Source organism: Ictidomys tridecemlineatus, unplaced genomic scaffold (assembly GCF_052094955.1).
Source record: "Ictidomys tridecemlineatus isolate mIctTri1 unplaced genomic scaffold, mIctTri1.hap1 Scaffold_270, whole genome shotgun sequence".
In the NCBI taxonomy this organism is placed as follows: Eukaryota; Metazoa; Chordata; class Mammalia; order Rodentia; family Sciuridae; genus Ictidomys; species Ictidomys tridecemlineatus.
Genome location: NW_027522357.1, coordinates 225,254 through 245,559, shown reverse-complemented (window position 1 = coordinate 245,559; position 20,306 = coordinate 225,254). Strand labels below are relative to the sequence as shown.

General features: G+C 43.8%; 1 pseudogene across 1 annotated transcript in view; it reads right to left on the bottom strand.

Moving 5' to 3' along the window:
* The window catches only part of LOC106145573 (syntaxin-18-like), a 69,490-nt pseudogene that overhangs the window by 33,260 nt on the left and 15,924 nt on the right, over window positions 1-20,306 (bottom strand). The window contains exons 3-5 of the transcript XR_013432907.1: window positions 6,622-6,737; window positions 4,810-4,887; window positions 4,578-4,646 (exon numbers count right to left, since the gene is read on the bottom strand). The product of XR_013432907.1 is annotated as a syntaxin-18-like (transcript). The remainder of the gene's footprint in view (window positions 1-4,577; window positions 4,647-4,809; window positions 4,888-6,621; window positions 6,738-20,306) is intronic.

Below are 20,306 nucleotides of genomic sequence, written 5' to 3'. Positions count from 1 at the left end.
GATCACTGCCACTATCATCATCCCCAATTACTGGCAAAACTTATGAGCTCTTACGAAGTATAGGGCCCTGGGTTAGAGGTGATGGATACAAAGAGGTAAAAGATACAATCCTCTCCTTACCAGTCTTACAATCCGGAAGGGGTGAGAGGGCTAAATTATAATATAAAGTGCCTTCTTCAATTACCAGGTAAGTACTGTGATATTATGTACTATAAAAGGAGGAGAAGAAATGAAATGCAGTAGAATGTTGATCTTTTATATCAATATTAGAAAGTAATTAATAATAACTCAAGATGTCCTGCCTAGCCATGGATCAACGCAGCCTTTTCTAAGGTGCACTGGCCAGCTGTCTGCACAGTTGTGGCTCCATGCAGGCAGGCCTGGGGTAGGAGGTTGCATAGACTCTGAGAACTCTGAACACTAAGTGCCTCTCTAACCTGTCTGACAATGGAAATAAATAAACCTACATAAGTTTTAGGTAAGATCAGATAAGTACACCTCACTGAAGTCACCAGGGTTTCTCCAGAGCTCTTGTCTTCCAGAATGCATAGTCCATGTGCTCAGCACCAGCTTGGGGCCACATGAGGGCCTTGCAGCAGCTGCAGAGCTCTGGCCTCCCAAGCTGCTGGTGTGTAACCTGCTCGGTGATGGGAGAAACCCTCACCTCCCACTAACGGATTTCAATCTTCTCAGCTCGCCCTTAAGACAGGAAAAGCAGCCCAAAGTTTCCACTTCTAAGAACATCAGTGTACTAGTGAAAGGTAAGTGTTTGGAGGATGGGCCAGAAGAGCAGACATAAGACCCCAATAACAGTGATCACTCTCCCTCTGTCCAGCTTGGCAGGTGCCACTGCCACGCCAGAAGTGAAACGCCTCGAGGATGGATAAAGAACCTCTATCTAATAATGGCACTCACATTTAAAAAAATAGACTCATGGTCAGAAAAATGCAGAAAGGTTAACTGACACTGTTTATGGCTTAATGAACAAAAGTACTTTCATCCAGTTTGGTACGAGAGCCCTTTGGAATGGTAGATTAACATGACAGCACCATTCTACGAAGATAATCTTAGCATGTAATATCTTTCTTCCTACACCATGAACAGATTACAGCAATCACGATGTTCCTTAACCAACATATGAGTGACAATAATGCCATAAAATATTTGCAGTCAGATTTCTCAAATAAATTTCATATGAACAACTTTTTTTTAACAATAACCACTGACAACAACAAAAAAGAAACCTACCGATTCGACTTGACAACGCACCAGTTCCACTACTGGCTTCCCCCAAGGACAGGCATTATGCTGTATAATGAGCTGAGGTGGCACAGGGACAAAGAAGCCAGTGGCATCTTGAAGAGACAATGTGATGCACCTGACCGTGAACAGCACACAGGGCACTTATGAGGAGAGCCATAGCACTGCCTGAAGGATCTGGAAGAGACTTTACAGAGCAGGCAATTTTCACTGGGGCAGGAAGGATGAGCAGAACTTTGTTCACCAGATGAATTGGGTGGGGGTGGGGGAAACAGAACATAAGCATACATGAAAGGCATTCTTGGGTGGAGAAACCAGCAAGCGTTAAGGCCCAAGAGCCTCAAAGAGCAAGGTGTCTTTAGGGCAAAACTGTGGTAGGGCCTGGCCGAGCATGTGTCACTGGGGACTGCCTAAGAAACAAGGCTGGGGTGAAGTTGCTGTGGCTCTGAATGCCTGCTGTGTCCGGGCTCTGTGAGACACAGCAAGCAAGGGAGTGAGCCCACCTCCTTCAGACAGAGCCCACTGCCCAAGGTGAGGAGCCAGGAGTAGAGGGCTGGACTACACTGTGGAGGGATGTACAGCTCCCCACTTCCCTCCAGGTCTGTGCGCAAAGTAACTGGTGCAGGGCAGGTAGCTGGCAGGAAACGGTGCTGCATTTCACTGTCTACAGAGGATTTCTTATCTGACTGATTTTAATGTGTATTTTAGTTGAAACCTCTGCCAAGGGCAGATGGAGGAGGAAGCAACAAAAGCCTCTTACTTTTCCTCCTATACCTGTTGGGTTTCCACCTGGCATTGTGCAGTGACATCTGCTGCTCCTCCTTGGTAGTAGTGTGAGTCTAGTGGCCACCTTCTCACCTTCATGGTCCATCACATGCCATCGGAGTCTGAACTGCTTCCCAGGACCTGATTAGACAAACTGGTCTCTTCCTGGGACGTTCTGCTCACCGGTTCCCCAAACCTGGACTGCCCGCTTCCTGGAATTTTCAAAGCCAACATGGATCCACTACTTGAAAATGTGCCCAATCACTCAGGTTCAGAGTGCAGTTCAGTGGGCAGCAAACTCAAATTTGCCGAGCCCCTGTTTCCTCATTTATAAAATGAGATACTAATATTTACTAATAAGGTGGTTGCAAGGCTTAAAGGAAATGAATTAACGTACTGCCTGACATATGGCAGGTGCTTGATGGTAGATGATAAGTTAACATTTATTACTCCAAGTATTTTATGTATCCACTCATCTTCTTCCCACAACACTATAGTTATGAAGATAGATACTATTAATTCTTCCCATGGTACAGGCAAGGAAACTAAGGCACAGAAAAATAAAGCAATCTACTCCAAGTCACATAGCTGGCAAGTGTGGCCAGAACTCTAGCACAGGCTGTCTGGCCACTGGGGGCCCCAGGCTCTGTGCTCACCCTCCACCAAGCCGCTTCTCTCTTTGGACTTCCTGGTGGCCTCACTGATTCCGACCTGAGAGCACTATCAGGGATACCTGACATGATATAAGTAAACCTGTCCCAAAATATTATGTCCTGATTAAGTTGGTTAATTTTTCAAGTTTTTATAGCAGCCCAGTCTGCCTCTAAGTTCCCTGAGGACAAAGACTTTATTTTTTGCTTCTCTCAAATTACCCTCTTGGTACATTATATAATAGTAACTATCTGCTGACAGATAACTTGCCTGATCTACTTATTATCATCCCCAAATGCTTCTACCCATTGGCATTTACTGTTTCAAATCTATTTAACCAGTGTGCAGAGAAAAGCTCACATGGAAGGCCTCAGACTGCCATCCTTAGAAGGGCCTGCTTGCAAGGCTTGCTCTTGGTGCATCTGAGAACCTGGACTTTCAGGGAGTTGTGCCATCTAGCTGAGAGGAGCAGCTCCCCGTGACTAAGCTGGGTATAAACAATGTGAGCTGAAGGGCTGTGATGCCCAACCCTGCTTTCCTGCTGGCATCTGGAGTTCTGATATGGCCAGAGAGAAGGTGTCATGTGACCAGGTGCCAGTAAAATCCCTGGGTTGTGAGTCACTCCTGAGCTTCCCTGGTAGACCACACTTCACCCACTGTCACAAGTCACATGCTGTGTGACTCCCCTAGAAAGTGTCCTGGGAGCTCCTAAGTGTTCTGGTCTCATAAGGATTTTGTCCCATAGGCCCCCCCTTTGATGTCCCTCTCTGTATATGTTCAATATGAGAAACCAGTCATGAGCAGAGCTGAGGCCAAGTCCTGGACCTGAGAGCACTATCAGGGGCACCTGACATGATATAAGGGAACCTGTCCAAAAATATTATGTCATGCTATCTTCTCATAATGTTCTAGAATATTTCCAAAGTTAGTTGAGAAGTGCTCAAGATTCAGAGTATGGACACAGTACTCACTGAGGTGTTTTATTTGTTTGTTTGTTTGTTTTTTTGTACCAGAGATTGAACCTGGGTGTTCAACCATTGAGCTACATTCCCAGCCTTTTTTTTTTTTTTTGGAGGTAGAGTCTTACTAAGTTTCTGAGATGGGCTTTGAACCTGTGATCCTCTTGTGTCAGTCTCCCTAGCCACTGGGATTATAGGCGTGTATTACCACATCCAGCCCACTGATGCTTTTCAGTCTCCATGATGGGCTGGGCTGCTGAGATTGCTGCCACTGTGCACTGTGCCCAACATTGTAGGAGGCTGTGTGAGCCCAGATGGGAAGGTGGACAGAGGCACACAGAGGTGCCACAGAAAATACTGGTGCCTGGTCTGCTACTTCTTGGCCGTGTGGCCTTGGACAAGTCAGAACAGTGCCTGTGTGAAATGGGTGCTGGGCTTGAAAACAGGTGTGTGCTCAGAGCATGTGGCATCTCACAAGTACATGGGTCACACTGGCCTTATGAAGCACTGGTCATTGTGCCAAGCTCCTCCCTCAGGAAAACTCTTTCAAAGATAATAAGAAATATGTGGGGGACAGAGATTGGGGTAAAATGGCTTCATAGAATAATTAAGAAGCAAACTAGGTAAGAGCACAAATTTCAAATCAATCCCAGCTCAGCTACCTCCAGACTGTGGGGCTATGGGTGAGTAGCCCAACCTGCTCAGCCTCAGCTGAGGAGAGTAACAGTACCTGTGAGCCAACAGAGGTGAGCATAGCACCTGGCACACAGCCCGCAGTAGGCACTAGCTAAGGCACTTTATAAAGAAATTCAATCTCAATATACATCCTAGAGGAAGTGCTCTGTGAACTTGAGTTACCACTATTATTATTATTATTATTATTATTATTATTATTATTATTATTATTATTAACTGAGAAATACCAACAGAGGCCATACTTACAATGTCTTCTTATCCACCACTCGAATTTAACTCGAATGGCTCTCTGTTCTGAGTAAAGTTTACACACTCCTGTTGAAAGGAAAATAGCAGAACAGAGACCATTTAAAATGGCTTCTCAGGCAAAGGTATCATTAAATATAATGAGACACTACCATCTTCAGCTAGCAAAGCTGAATTCTGAATTCATTTATTGTGAAAGGCCACATTTGACCTTTAAGGGAAGATGAAATACTTTTTAAGTAATCTTGAATGAAATCCAGAAGAGCAGTCCTGTGCTCCTTCACTTGCTGGGAATGTATCTCCTTGTGTCCTGTAACAGAAAAGACAACATTCAGGCTTCTGTATTTAATGAGCCTAAAAACAATGCATCAGATTCCCTTTCTTTATTAAAGGTATTTTTAAAAACACAACCACAGAGCAAGCCTTATGTAAGTGAAACTGTTTTTAACAGTAAGATAAGGCTTTGCCAGATGAAAAGATTAAAGCCAGAGGAAAACTAGTCAAATAATTCATGGTTTATTATAGCACTCAGGGACAGTCCTTGATGCAGTCCCTTCTTGAGGACTGACCCCATGTTTACTGGCAGCATCAGTACCCACGCTGACCTTTAATAACATGCTGAAATCAAGCCTAAGTCCTAACACCCCCTCTGGGCCTGTACTGTGCTTTGGCTTGGAAAGCCCCAGCTCTTCCCAGTCTCACACTCCCAGGACCCCTCAACACTGAGGTGAACTCTCCACTCTAGGAACCTTCCATGACGCCCAGTCACAGAGGTGCCTTTCCTGTTTGGACTACCACACAGAAGTCTGATAGACTTAGCAGATTGAAGTCTGTACCCATTAGTCTGGTAAGACAACTACCACTCATGGAGGGGACAAGTGCCTGCTGTATGCGGACACTGAGCTCACATCCTACACAGCCACCTTTTGAAGGGACCAGGTGGCGATTCTGATTATATCCACTTTCACATGAAGAAACTCAGGTTTGGAGGCCAAAAGGAGCCTCAGGTTCTGTGGTTTGATACTTAATGGCTGGTTTTATTAATGTTTACATACACTTTCTAGGCATCTCAATAAATGCAGAGGTGAAGAGTATAACCTTACGTAGGGCTGCAGAGCTGAGATCCCAGAGGGACTGAGGGATTCTGTGAGACTGCGCAGTGTTTTGTGTTTTCTAGAATGTCTACAGCTTCACCAGACTCTCTTGATGGCCCATCAGCTCTCATGGAAGCTTCCCCAGGAGAAGTCTGTGTCTTGAACACATGGCACCTGGACACTTGGAATGCTAGATCATTTCATGTGCTCTACCTGTCTAAACACATTTTAAAAGATGTGGGGAAGACACATAGCTTGGGAAGGCATCCCAGTGCTTCAATCAGAATGAGACTGGGCAAGAATGAGGTGACAATGGCCCTCTGGTGCCAGGGTCAGCTCTAGGAATCTAGCTCAGTTTTCATAGTAATGCTGATATACTTTCTATAATCACTTGCATTTTACAGAGGAAGAAACAGGCCCAGGAAGATTCAGTGACTTGTCTCAGGCCACAGAGATCAAATATGGCAGAGTGGGGATGCCTCTCTCAGCAGCAACAGCTCAGAACCTTCCTCTTGACTGCAAGAGAGTGACACCAGTTTACTATTGCTAGGGCAGGTGGAGCATAAGCTGCCTTCTTACTTTATTATCCACATGCCAGCCAACCTGCCCCACTAACTGCCACACACTGCAGGCACTCGTGGACATCACACACGCATGTATGCACACATATAATTTGCCTTTTCTGACCTTGGCCACTTAGTAAATTTCTGGTTCTGTTTGATAAGGTCCATCCATCTCCTTCCTCCCATCTGTTTAACTTGAGTGGTGGCCTATTTGTGATTCTGACTGGCTTAGTTTGTTAAAACATGGATCAGGAAAGATTCTGAAGTTTTAAACTCTGACTCTCAGTAAGAACTTAAGAGGGACTGTGGGTGGTTGCTCTTCATGAATCCTGTTGAACTACTTGACACATCTGTGGTTGGCTGTTTGCATCTTTCAGAGCACTTTACCTTCTGTTCTGAGTTGCTGGATTGCTTCTGAACAGGTCTGCATGAATATCTGAGCATCCTGGTCTATCTGGTCACGTTCTGCATCTGTCATCCTCCCATATTCAGACATGATATGGCTAAATAAGGACAGAGGAAGAAAATAAGAGGGAAGCAGAAAATGACAACCCAAGGGAGTGTGGGCAGGGGGAAGGGAACAGCTTCCCTGATCCACTGACACCAAGGCTGAGACCTGGAGGAGAAGGAGGAACCGGCTGGGCTGAGAAGTGGGAGAAAGACCTAGAGGGTGGCAAATGAAGGCTGTGAGGCAGAAAAAGCTTCCCAAATAGCCCCAACTGCAGGTCAGTTAAAGGAGGGAGAGACAGATGGTTTAGGCAGAAGCCTGCGGGGCTTGGAAAGAACAGAGGACTTGACTTTAGAACATTTGGGGGCTCCAAAATGGCTTTGAGCAACCCAATGACTGGCAGTTCATCCTGGGTACTGCCTGGAGAATAGGACAGAGAATGGATTTGGGGTTCTTGAAATATCTGTGAGAAACTGGTTTGGGATGCAGTCCTTTGATGTTGACAAACAGTCTTCACAACTCACAACAAAGGTGCTTCAAGAAAAAATATAATTTCCTTTGATATTAAATTACACCATCCTAAAATTGCCACTTTTAGTTACACAGCAGCTTGAAGCTCAAAATATGGTAGTTTTATTACAGCGCTCATGGTTGTGAGAGCCGAGCAGGAGTGGCAGCATCATTACTAATGATGATGCTGCTCTGTCCAATTCAACACTCTGGACTCCACATGAAATTCAGAATCACAATACAGCAAATTAAAGGGACCTTACAAATGTGTCGGTGCTAGCCACCAATTCTCACTGAGGGCAAAACGCCAAGTCCTGGTCATCCCACGCCTACCCATAGCCTCGCTTCCTGTGGCTCACCCCTCAGGCACTTCACACTGGCCACATACTGAGCAGCAGCGGACTAAGTAGGCTCCTGCCTCCCCTCAGACTGGGCCTCTGCTTGGATGGCTGCCCTGGGTCACCTTTCCTGACCGTTTCCCACAACACCTGTCCCCCCAAGGTTCCCCACAGCACTTGTCTAACAACATCTTCCCACCTGTGCTGGTCAGATTATTGTCTCTCAGTGTCAAAGCTGCCCTCTGCCTTCTCTGCTTTGTGACACGGAAGCAAGCTAGGACTCCCAAACCCACTTTACTGCCATCTATTCCTTATCCTGCTTTATTTTTCTTTATTGTATTTATTATTCCCTGAAAGAGTAAATATTTATATCTCTCTGCTGTCAGCAGAATGCAAGCTTCACGAAAGTAAGGACTGTGTGTGTCTTGTCTGGTTTTGTTTCCCTAGCACCCAGAATGGCAGCTGGCACAGTGTGGGTGCACTAGTATGAGCTGAGCACTTACTATACGCCACATGCTATTCTCAGTGTCTTACAGGTACCCTATGTATGTATTTAGTCCTCACAATGTATTCATTCACTGCCTTATATACTGAACCTACATATGTCAGGCACTAGGCCAGGGGCTGGGGGCTCAAAATTGAGCAAGTCTCAGTATCAACCCCTACAAAGGGTACTGAACTATAGGAGTGATTGACACAGAAAAAGGGAGTACAAGGAACTGTAGTGAATGGTGCTGGTGTGGGGGGTGGATGTGGAATCCAAAGTGATAGTAGACAGTTCATAAAGGAAAAGGAAAGTACCCACACAGAACACAGCAGGGAGGACCAGCTTCAAGTTTCCCAACCTTCAGATGGTGCTCAGAGTAACCATGTCACCTTTGCTCCACACCAGAGCACATCTGAGCGAAAGGAGAAAGGAGTAAACAGGCTGGTTCCATGGAAACCAAGCAATAGTGATGGACCTCTGGGGCACCAAGGGTCACTTCAAAGGGGCAGCACATCATACACATGTGGTCAGTATCTCTACATCAAATGTGTCTAGCATTATGTCTACACTATTTTTTAAATAAATATGGATGGTATTATGATGAGTATGTATATATGTATTTAAAATTGTTACTCTGTAATAGCTGTTTCTCCAATATCAATAGGTTTTCCAAAAACACAGTGGTCATACAAAATACAAATAGTCCACCGTCAATTGAATCAGGGTCCCTGCAATACCAAAGCTGGGATCAAGGGTGTATTCGATGGAAATAGCCACTGGAGGATTTTACACAGGGGAATTTGCTATTTGCATGGTTCCTTTGTGTGGGTGGCCTGGAGGCAGATGAAACCATGTGCCCTCAGCCCTGGATAAGAGACCACTGCTAAAAAAACCTAAGCCAGGTAGTGTCTAAAGGGGTGAGGACAAATCTGAGGCCTAGATTGCCTGGGTACACAGGCAGATAAGGAGCAGTTAGAGGGAGTTCTGGGTTTGCCTGAGGGCATGCAAAGCCATAGAAACAGAAGAGGGCACAGGTTTGGAAGTGTTAAGGTGCTGGGCCACATACAGGGACTCACACAGGAGACAGACTGGCTGGAAAAGGGATTCTAACTCAATGTTCCCATGATATTTTAAGAATAGCAGTAGGTCTATGGTGGGCACTTGAAAACAGTCATCAAAGTAATGAAGGTTGCTGATGATGCAGCTTCAAATTAGGTTCTAACAAAATTACTACTTTTTTTAAAAGGTTAAATATCCATCAAATATTTCCAGAAATATATCCTCATAAGATATGCACATATAAATTTATCAAAGTTTAATTTTATTTTCTTTATTATGTACAGAGAGATAATTTTATTAGAGATCTCAATTTCTCTAAAAATTAGACTCAATTAAAGGGAACTATGTTGGATATCAGTTTAGATTAGGCAATTACTTTAGGGAGAGAGGAGGAAAAAAACTGGGTGGTAAGTTTATTCCATAGTTCAGAAATTTAAAGGAACATTTATTTTTGCTATTTTGTTGACTAGTATTGTAAGAAAGGACAAGTTCAAAATAACCAAATACCATGAAGTTCTTCTATTATTTTTTAAAATATTTATTTTTTAGTTTTTTTAAGTGGACACAATATCTTTATTTTATTTTTATGTGATACTGAGAATTGAACCCAGTGCCACACACATACTAGGTTAGCACTCTACCACTTGTGCCACAACCCCAGCCCTGGCTATTAATTTATTATACAACTAGAGCATTCCTGAGGATAGAGAAGAAGAGAATGTTTAAGACACTGTTGTAAAGGTTCCTGAAAAGGTATGGGTGGGAAGTCATATACTACAACCTGATTTTTACTATAAATAATAAATCAACAGATTAATTTTATAATGCATATTGGGCATATAGTATGTATATTATGAAATGAATCTACCCAATATGATTTATGAAATTAAAGTTACTCTCTAAGACATAGAAACAAAATATAGACCCTGTTTTCAATACACTGTACTACAACAGGTAACACCTAAGGCTGATGTATGTGTTCATACAGCATAAACAAAGGCTGAGGCTGTGGACACTTCTCATTACCAACACTAACCACTGTTCTAGGCTTCACATATATTTGCTTACTAACTTCCCCAAACTCTATGAGGTAGGTACTACTATAAATTCCCATTTTACACATGTAGCAACTGAGGCACAGAGAGATTACACAACTTGCAAGGCTATCCAGCAGTCATCAGCAGAGCTGGGGTGTGACCCTGGGCAGCTACTCTGATCTCAGATGTTACAACTCTCTCTAAGGCATCTCTCATGCCATAAAATGCAGAAGAGTTCAGAAGAGTGTGCACTTACTCTCCTGAGGACACCTATAAACTAATCTTGAAAGGCAGGTGTGGCCATGAGAGGCAAGAGTAGAGCCCTGAGTTTGAAGAACCATGAGTGGTTCAAACTGGCTGGACATAGGACAGATGAAAGGGATGTATCCTTGGTGGCCTTCAGTGAGTCAGAGTTTTATTCTGTGACAATGGAAAAGCTGAGCTTGGTAAAGATAACTGTGGAAATACCATGCTGGAGGAAAAATGGGGAAGATCCAGTCCTGGGTTGAGGAGGTTAAGCACAGAATCTTGTCCTATTTATCTTTGTATTCCTAGCATCATGTGATAGGTATGGGCTCAATACATTTTTGTTCAAATGAAATTTAAGAAAGAGAAAAGGGAGGTGAGTGATTGGGAAGAGGAGAAGGATCCAAGATGTAAAACTTTCAGTAATTAAACAGACATTGGAGGTGAAGTATTAACAGAACGTGAGATCTAGCGTGTAGGTGAGCGAGAGGCAGAGTAAAGACACAGACCCAGAAGGAATAGAAGAAAGCACTGGAAACGGAAAGGAAGGAACTAATACTACCATTTGTCCTTATGATACAATTTTAGAAAGATAAGAAATAATGCTCTTGAGACCAAATGTTCCATAACCGATTCTTTGTTCTGAAAGAAGAAAGTGTGGCAAATGGTCTTTCAGCCATTTCCTGTTAAAATATTGAGAAATTAAAGGAGATTCTAAAGTTCTACAATTTATTAAGGGGAAAGGGAAAAGTTACTATGACATACAATGTAAGGGCCACAAACCTGAGCCTGAGCTGAGGATAGCTCTGATGCGAGTAAATGCTCGCTAGGCTTAATAAGCTGAAGTGAGAAAAACCTTTGTCGGCAAAGACTGCACAGCAGACAGCCTTCATATATTGGGCACTCAGAGCAACTTGTCTGCTTGGGTTTTGTCTAATTTATCTGGTTTTGTGTGTTCTAATCTCAGGGCTACCAGGCAGGCCTGGCCTATAGGAAGTAAGGAGTAGAGGCCATGAGAAAGAAACACTTGGGAGTCAGGGCCTGATGTGGCCAATAGCAGAAAAAGAATCAGTACTGAACGGCTTTCCAGGTAGGTGAGCCTAGGATCAAGTGGGACTCAGACAGACAGATCGAGATACTGCCTTACCGGATCACTCTGCTAAGTGGCCCCCTAATGGCACCTGGCAATAATGCTGGTGCCTTTGCTTGCCCCTCTCCTGAATGACCATTCCACATCTCTAGTCTCCTCAACTTGCCCTCGCCTCCTTCCTCATCTTCAGTGTCAGTGACCACTCTGCTTTCAGTTTTCTGAGAATTCCTGTAAGCTCCTCCTTCCCGCTTCTCTGGGTCCATGGACACCTGCTCTTCTGCTTCTGTGGAAGCATCTCCTAGTGACAGCAACTCCTTCCACCTGGGCACTAGAATGACCCTGGCAGTTCTCATTTCTCCTGTACCACTAAGCTTGGATGACATAATGTATGTATCCAATACTTGGACTTTGGCAGAGTGAACCTATATGAATTTATTACTTATTAATATCAAAATATTCCTACATGCTGGATATTTCCTACCTACATACAAACATGGTGTTATTTTCCCCAATTTTAAAACAAAAACAACTTTAAACCAAACCTCCACTCCCATTCCATCTCCCCTGCCAGGTACTGCTCAGTGTCACCCCTTTTCAGTAAAACTTCTCTCAGCAATGCTTCCATTCTGGGTGCCCACTTTCCTGGCCATTCTCTTTTGGACCTGATACAATCACGCTTTTAACCCTTGTCATTCTGGCGTCAGCAGTAATCACCAGCAACTGTCATGGTGCTCAGTACATACCTTACTTTCTTATTTCCCGTAGATTTGATGGCACTCATCCTTCCTCCTCCTCTTTGGCTGCACTGACCTCCATGATAACACAGGGTCCCATCCCCTTCCCTCCTTAGCCGCTTGTTTTCAGCCCTTCTTGACACCTCTTAACTGCCAACCACTTTACAATGGGCAGTTCATGACCTGGTTCCTGAATCTCTTCACTGTCTACCTATACTTGTTACCTTGGTGAGTTCACTAGTCCCATGGCTTCAAGCTGACCAGTCTCAAGTTTCTATTTTTAATCTAGACCTCTCCTTGACCTTGAGACACATATATCCAACTGCCTGTCCAACATTTCCATTCAGATGTAAAATCTGCACTGCAAGTATGTTCAGAACTGAGCCTCTCCTCAAACACTCCTCCAGCAGCCCTCTTCATCTGTGCCGGTGCCAATTCCAATCTTTCCAGTTGCACAAGACTCAAACCTTGGTATGATCTGTAGCTCTTTTTTTTTCCTTCCCAGCTCACATCTAATCCAAGAGCATATCTTATTGGCTCTACCTTTGAAACATTCCCAGGACCTGCCTGTTCTTATCTACAGTCGCATCCACCACTGCCTCTTAGGGCCTGCCACCAATGCCTCCCACTTGCATTACAATTGTGGCCTCCTACAGAGTCTGCTTCAACACACGGACCATGGACCATGGACCACAGACCACGCTGATTCTGTTAGAGACTAAGCTGAATCCTGTTAATCCTTTGCACAGACCTCCCAGCGGCTTCTCACCAAAGAATAAAAATCCAAGGTCCTTACAAGATTCTTAAAAGGAACTGTAAGACCTGGCACCCTGCTGTGTCTCTGGCCTCATCTTCGCCTCTACTCCCAGCTCTGGCTCCAGTTATACCAGTCCCCTCCAGCATCTCAACCTTGCAGGCACACTCCATCTCAGGACCTCAGTCTTGCTGGCTATCTCCTCCTTCTTGGATGCTCTTTCCCCAGATACCCCACAAACAAATTCCTCACTTCTTTTAGGCATTGTCAATGTCACCATTTTAATGAGGCCCTCCCTAATTCACCTTTATAAAACTGTATCCGTTCTGATCCTTCATATGCCCCTTCCCTTCTCTCCTCCCGACATTGATATTTATTCTGTTCAACATCTTACATTTTACTTATTATTTTGTTTCTTATCTGGGTCCCCTCACCCCACATCAAAACTTAAGTTCCACAAAGGCAAGGACTATTGTCTGCCTATTCACTGATGTATCTGCATCACCAAAAATAATGCTTAGCATTTAACAGGCTGAAAAATCAATAATCAAATATTTTCTGAATGAACTAAATAAAAAGATAAGGCTAAACTAGAGAATGTGGTTGATGTGTGGCTACAACTGTGCTCTAGTTAGGACTCTCCTGAGCGGGTTCCCCACCTTCAACCCCAACACCTATTGGCATCATCCTACTCTAAAAAAAACTTAAGACACATATAGCAGGGACCACGCTCAGCCTGAGGACAGGCCTGTCTAAAGGAGAAAGGGATGAGTGAAGCATGGGGCTCCTCTTCCCAGCCCCCACCATAAGATTGGCATCCTCTCCTCCTTGGTATGGACCCTTTCCTTTTCCTACTCCACTTTCACATTTTGGGGGGGGGGAACTAGAAGAAGCGGGAAAGCCCACAGTCTCTTGGAGAATTAATGTTCCTCTTCTCAGTGAAACTGAAGGGTGAGGGATAAGCATTTCCCCAACCCAATGTTCCTTAGCACCCTGATCTATTCACCTGACTGGCTGAACATGGTGAAGGCACAACTGGCTATTCTTCTAAGAGGAATCAGAGTGGTGAGCAGAAGCACCTAGAGCCTGGCACTTATCCCTGCTAGGAGCCAGCTCATCAGGAATAGAGGCTAAAGGGATCAGGGGCTCATAAACCAGAAGGGTACTCACTTCCAAGTTATACCCCTGTGGACAGAGCAGACCTATATATGACTGATTCCGAGGACATTAGATTAACATCCTCCTACTCTATTATTTTGATTTAATGGAAACCCAGCTCAGTGAATTTGAAAATGTCTAAAGGTTAATTTGATAAAGTTCCTTATTCAATTAAAAGGTGATGTTCATTTAGGATACATTGTTTATACACACATGCACTAACCTTTAAAATGACAGAATTCTTCTTGTTCAGTGGCAACAACAGAAACAAAGAAAGTTTTCACTAATTGGTATGTTCTGTTGCCAGGATATTTCAGAAAAGGTACATCTACTAGAATTGGGAAAACTATTTTTAATTAAGATCATTCAGAGATCCAGCCAGAGGCTACCCTGGTTGCATGCTGTTCTGCTCTAGTAAAATGTCATTATTTAAAAAAATTAAATGGGTCAATGAAGTCTGAGCTCTATATTCTGGAAAAAAATCATAGCTTCCTAATTATGTCAAACTACCAAAGGCTCTCAGGTCTGAAAGCAATATTTCTATGCATATTCTTTCAATTCCAGGATTGTACTCCATCTAAGATGGACCCAGAAGCAGGTCAAGGCCAGCACACTGTTTTGGGAGGGAAAGGTACTGAAAAAGAAAGGCTGCAGACAGCCTGCCACCTGCAGGAGGGAGATCCTGATGGGAGGTGACAGGTGGCCTCTCTCCCTCTGGAGGGGACAGGTCGGCAGTGGGATGTTTCTGGTGTTTTTGCATGGATCAGCTTGCCCAGATGAAACGTCCTCTCTCCTCACCTCTCCCCAGTGGTGGAAGCAGGAACTTCTAAAAGTGGTGCTCAGGGCAGAGGAACTGGACACACACCTAGCCACCACTCCTTTCTCTTTGCTGCCACCTGTAGGCAGCAGGTATTGTGCCCTATTCCTCTCTCAAGATGCTACACAGGGGCCTGGCCCTGCTCTCTGGGTTCCAGGAACTACACTGTTCAGTGGCACCAAGAGCTGAGTTGGTCTGTCCCTGGTTAAGAAGTGAGGATCACAAGGCCACCTACCTGCAGACCTCAGATGTCAACCAACCAATGTTGAAGCTGATAAAGATGCTGTTCTCCATTGTCTCTGACAAAGCTGATATCACTGGTGTGACTCTCGCATCCTCAGTCTTTTCCTCCTCCCTCCTCTCTTTCTCTCCATCACCCCACCCTACAGGAAATGGGTGGGTTTTGTTTTGTTCAATAATTCCCCTCCTCAAGTACATGGCAGTCAGATGGGGTTCCAGCTCTACTTCCATTCATCAAGGCAATTCCGTGTGCCAGGAGCTCTCACATACAAATCCAATCCTCACACTATCCACGTTTCATTAGAAAGAAAACAAGCACAAAGGTGTTGAGCTATATTCACTCATATGACTAACACATGACAGAAATGAGACTGGAACTTAAGGTATGATTCTTTAAAAGGGACCAAAGCCAGAATAGATGTGGATCTCAGAGTGCATGGGTTGTTAATGAACTGTAGCACAAAAAAAAAAAAAGTGCAAGAACTGAGTTTCTATAACATGGCCACAGACTGCTCAAGAGGAAGAAGGCTTTAGGAATTAAGAGTTCGATGTGATGCTAAAAGATGGGTAAGTGACGTGCTTAAGCCACACAGCAAGGAGTGGCAGAGCTGGTCCAGACCCACAGTTGTTGCAACTGCATCTGGGAAAGGGAAAAACAGTGTGGAGGAGCAGAGCTCTGGGTTTGAGGATGCCTGCCTCAACACTACTGCAGTTATGAAGGCATAGTGGTACATGTCTATAATTCCAGTGGTTTAAATGCAAAGTCAGCCTCAGCAACTTAGAGAGGCCTTGTCTCAAAATAAAAAAATAAAAATAAAAATAAAAAAAGGGCTGGGGGTGTGGTTTAGTGGTTAAGTGCTGCTAGGTTCAATCCCTGGCACCACAAAACCAACAAGCACAGTTGCAGAATCACACCCTGATTTAATTACACTATTTTTTCCTTTAAATTTCAATTATATTGACTCCTCTGAACCTCTTAAGTACTCCTAGTGATTATCATCCCCATTGTTAGCCAGATATAAATATGTCACACTTTGTGGGCCTTATGTCTGCACAGCTACTCAGCTGTACAGTTGTGGCCCAAAGCAGTCACAGACAATATGCAAATGAATGGGCTGGTTATGTGCCATTAAAACTCTACATGGATACTGAGATTTGAATTTCATACAATTTCTGTGTGGTAAAGTCAGAGTATTATTTTTTTTCCAACCAATTTACAATATGAGGCTATTCTCAGCTGATAGGATGAGAGGACACAGGCAGGGCTAGGCCTGGTGTGGCTGACCCTTGCTGACCTCTGCCTAGAGGAAGACACTGCTGTTGGAAGATAAAATGGTTCTCCCAGATTCATATGGCTTTCAAGGGGTGCCTCGAGCTAAGCCAACGTTCACAGCATTCACCCTACTCGATGCCTTTTCAAGGCAAAGGGAAGTTAACAATGGACTTGTATAAAAGGTCTCTATGACTGCATCTTTAACCTAAGTTGTTGGTATAAAGCTGTCAGGAACTGGAAACTGACAGCTTTATACCAATTCTATAAAGCTTCCACAAGTCACTGTAGCTTCCATTTTAATGACCTATTAAATTAGTATTTAATTCTAACAAAAGAAATTAAACATTTACACTGCCATCTAGCGTTAAACAAATCTTTTAACTAAGAAGCTAAACATAAGATTTACTTCGTTCTATGCATCAGAATAATTGTTTTAACGTGTTCCAAAATAATAAAAATAAAAATTGCCTTATATGAAGTTTAAGTAGACAAAGTATCAAGGCTTATTTTAAATTCAACTGGGGACTGGGGATGAAGCTCTGTGGTAGGCCAGTTGCCTGTCATGTACGAGGCTCTGGGCCTGACTCCCAGTACTTCAAAAAAATAAAAATAAAAAATAAAATTCACCTGGGATATATTATTTTCTCTGTTGGAGTATTTATATGAAGCACTTCCATGTTTGCATCTACTGATGAAATTAAGAAAATGCAGAGGATTTTTTTATATTTTCAAATTTTGTGAGAGAAAGGTTTTACTTTCCTTTTTTTTTTTTTTTTTTACTTTTAGATGGTACTCAGGATCAAACCCAGTGCTTCACATGTGTTAGGCAAATGCTCTACTACTGAGCCACGACCTCAGCCCTGAGAGAAAGGTTTATGAAGTAGAAAATACACTTTGTTTTAAAATCCTAGAGATGCTCCTAATGATGTCATCTCCTGTGTCAAACCCATTCTTCCACTACTACATGACACATCTGGAAAAAAGTTCCCATGGTGAGATGCTGCAGAGCAACCAGGAGGAAGGTGGCGAAGGGGACAGCTGGGATAGGGCCCCTTACTGCAACGTTATAGTGCACGCACAGGCCTGGACTCTACCTCAGAAGCCACTGTGGAAGCGATGATCAAAAGGCTTTCTCGGGGCTGGGGATGTGGCTCAAGCAGTAGTGCGCTCACCTGGCACGCGTGTGGCCCGGGTTCGATCCTCAGCACCACATACAAACAAAGATGTTGTTTCCGCCGATAACTAAAAAATAAATATTAAAAAAGGCTTTCTCTTTTAAAATCAACCTCGTCTTTCCAAATGGTGTTTTCTCCACCTGTTCAATAAATAGTCACTGAGTGGCAAACTGTCTTTTGCATCTCTGTATTTCACAAGAGGGCAGACGCTGTCTCCATAGGGCTACCTTGAACTCCATTCCCTCCTTCCTTTGGTTACTGGGCTAACCCCCACTCTTCCAGATCTCAGCTCATGCTATGGCTTCTCCAAGGACTCTTTCCCTGACAAGGCCGAATTCCTCAAAGTCATTCCTCTCCTCTATTTTTGTAGTACCTATCCTATCTGCAATGCTGCCCGTACGTATGAATCCTTTCACAGCTCTGTGAAGGTAAAGGAGCACAATGTTTGTCTGTGATCACTATTTTATACTCCATGCCTGGCACAGTGTATGGCATAGGGTAGATGGTAAAGATCTGTAGAATGAATGAAATGATGAATCAATCAATTAATCAAACCTCAGCACTGTCAAACACACAGTATAAAAGTACCTCACCCAAGAAGTGTGGTAGAAGAAGAACATGGAGAAATAACTCTTTTACCAGGCTCATGTGAGAAGCAGCCTAACAAAAGCACAGAAAAAGAGGTACCAGACTTCAGAGGCAGGGGAGATGGCTTTCAGAGAGGGCCCGGGATCTGGGAGAAGGTGGTGGTTAGAAGTGAGGCTTTCAGGGGAACAGGTGGATGCGTGAAATGCACGTAATGAATCAAAGAACAAAAGGCAGACAAACGGGTGAGTGAAGGCCTGGAGGCACCAACGCCTCTGAATGCAGCCATAGGAGGAGCGAATGGACGTGTGGTGAGGTGTGGTGAGGTCACGAAGAAGTATGGACATGTCTGCAGGCAAAGAGAAGGGATCTAAGGAGGAGAACTGAATGATCACATCTGTGATGACGACTGTAGCTATGCCTTCAGGAGAAACAGGGAGGGAGAGGCAAGGAGCAGGGGTTCAGAAGAAACAGATGAGGCCAGTAGCCAAGACTGCACTAAAGCACCTAGAGGGTATGGAAGAAAGTGGACAGAGCCACACATGGAGGTGGGACTGCCCACGTGGCTTATAGGTAAGACAGTGGCAAGTGGAACTGAAGGAGCCTGTGGCTATGCCATGCTGGAAGGCACAGTGGTGAGAGGACACTATGAAGGGTAAGAGAGCAGTGGTGAAGTGCCTGGCTCTGCCAGACCACTAAGCCCTGGCTCAGCAGCTGCCAGGTGGTGGTCTTCAGCAGGTCCCTTAACGCCTGTGTTTCAGTTTCCTTCCTGTCAAACAGGCTCAATGACAATGTCTCCCTCACAGGGCTGATGTGAGGACCAAATGAGATGAAATACTAATAGTGCTCAGCAGAGTATCTCACACATAGTAAGCACTCAGGAGGGGCAGAGAGGGGCTGAGTGTGTTGGAGGTAGATAGATACACAGACGAAGCCAGGGTCAGTTTTTGTAATGCAAAGTAGAGACAGACAGGACAAAAGAGTCAAACAGAGCTCTGGAGTTCTTTTAGGAAAAGATGGAAGAACAAAGAGGCAAAAAAAAGGAGTAGTCAGAGGAGCCCCCAAATACAGTGGGTCCTCCTCCATATTTATCTATGCATTCACACAGGATTCCACCAACTATGCACTGAAAATATTCAGATAAAAATAAGTGCAGCTGTAGTGAACATGCCCTGACTTGCTTGCCGTCATTCCCTACACAACTCACTGTAACAACTATTTACATATCATTTACACTGTATGAGGCATCATCCATAATCCAGAGATGATCCAAAGTAAACAGGAGGATGTGGGTAGTTTATAGGCAAATTCTATGCTATTTTACATGAGGGCCTAGAACATCCATGTTCAGGTTTCCTTGAGGGGTCCTAGAAGCAATCCCTTGCTAATACAGATGGACAAGCTATTAAGTAATGGCAGTAAAGGGAATAAGAAATTTCTCAAAACTGATGGTGGTCAGCAGGATCAAAGGCTGTAGCAAAGTGGAGAGATGAAAAGGGCTGTTAAGGTCTGCACTGTCATTATCATTAGAGAGCCGCATATTTAAAACACTAATTCATACTTTATTTCTCTACAGTGGTTAAAAAGAAGAGACCATCCAACACCACATGCCAGTTGCTCTGCAGCCCTATGCACTGCTAATGAGGCAGCAACACCACTTCGCAACTGGTAATTTAAGAACACACCTGCTGTGTATGTGACCCGGCACTTTCACTCCTAGGTGTTTATTCTAGGGAAATATATACATATATGCACAAAAAGCCTTGCAGAAGCTGCTCACACAAAGCAGCTTATTCATAATAGCCTGAAATTAGAAATAATCCAATTTTCCCTGTTAGTAAATGAATAAGCAAATTGTGGCAATTTCACACAACAGAATATTTCAAAAAATAACTAATAAAAAAGAACAACTAGTGATATTCTCAGCAGCATATTGTGTGAAAGAAGGTAGATACAACAAGAGTGTACTATATGACTCCACTTATACTAAATTTGAGAAAAAAGCCACCAGCTTTACTAATTAAAAAGCATAGATGAGCTCTGGGAGAAAAAATCTCAGAAAGTGATGAAAACCAAGCTCCACCGTTAGGATCAGGGAGGAGTGAATGGTGAGGAAGCAAA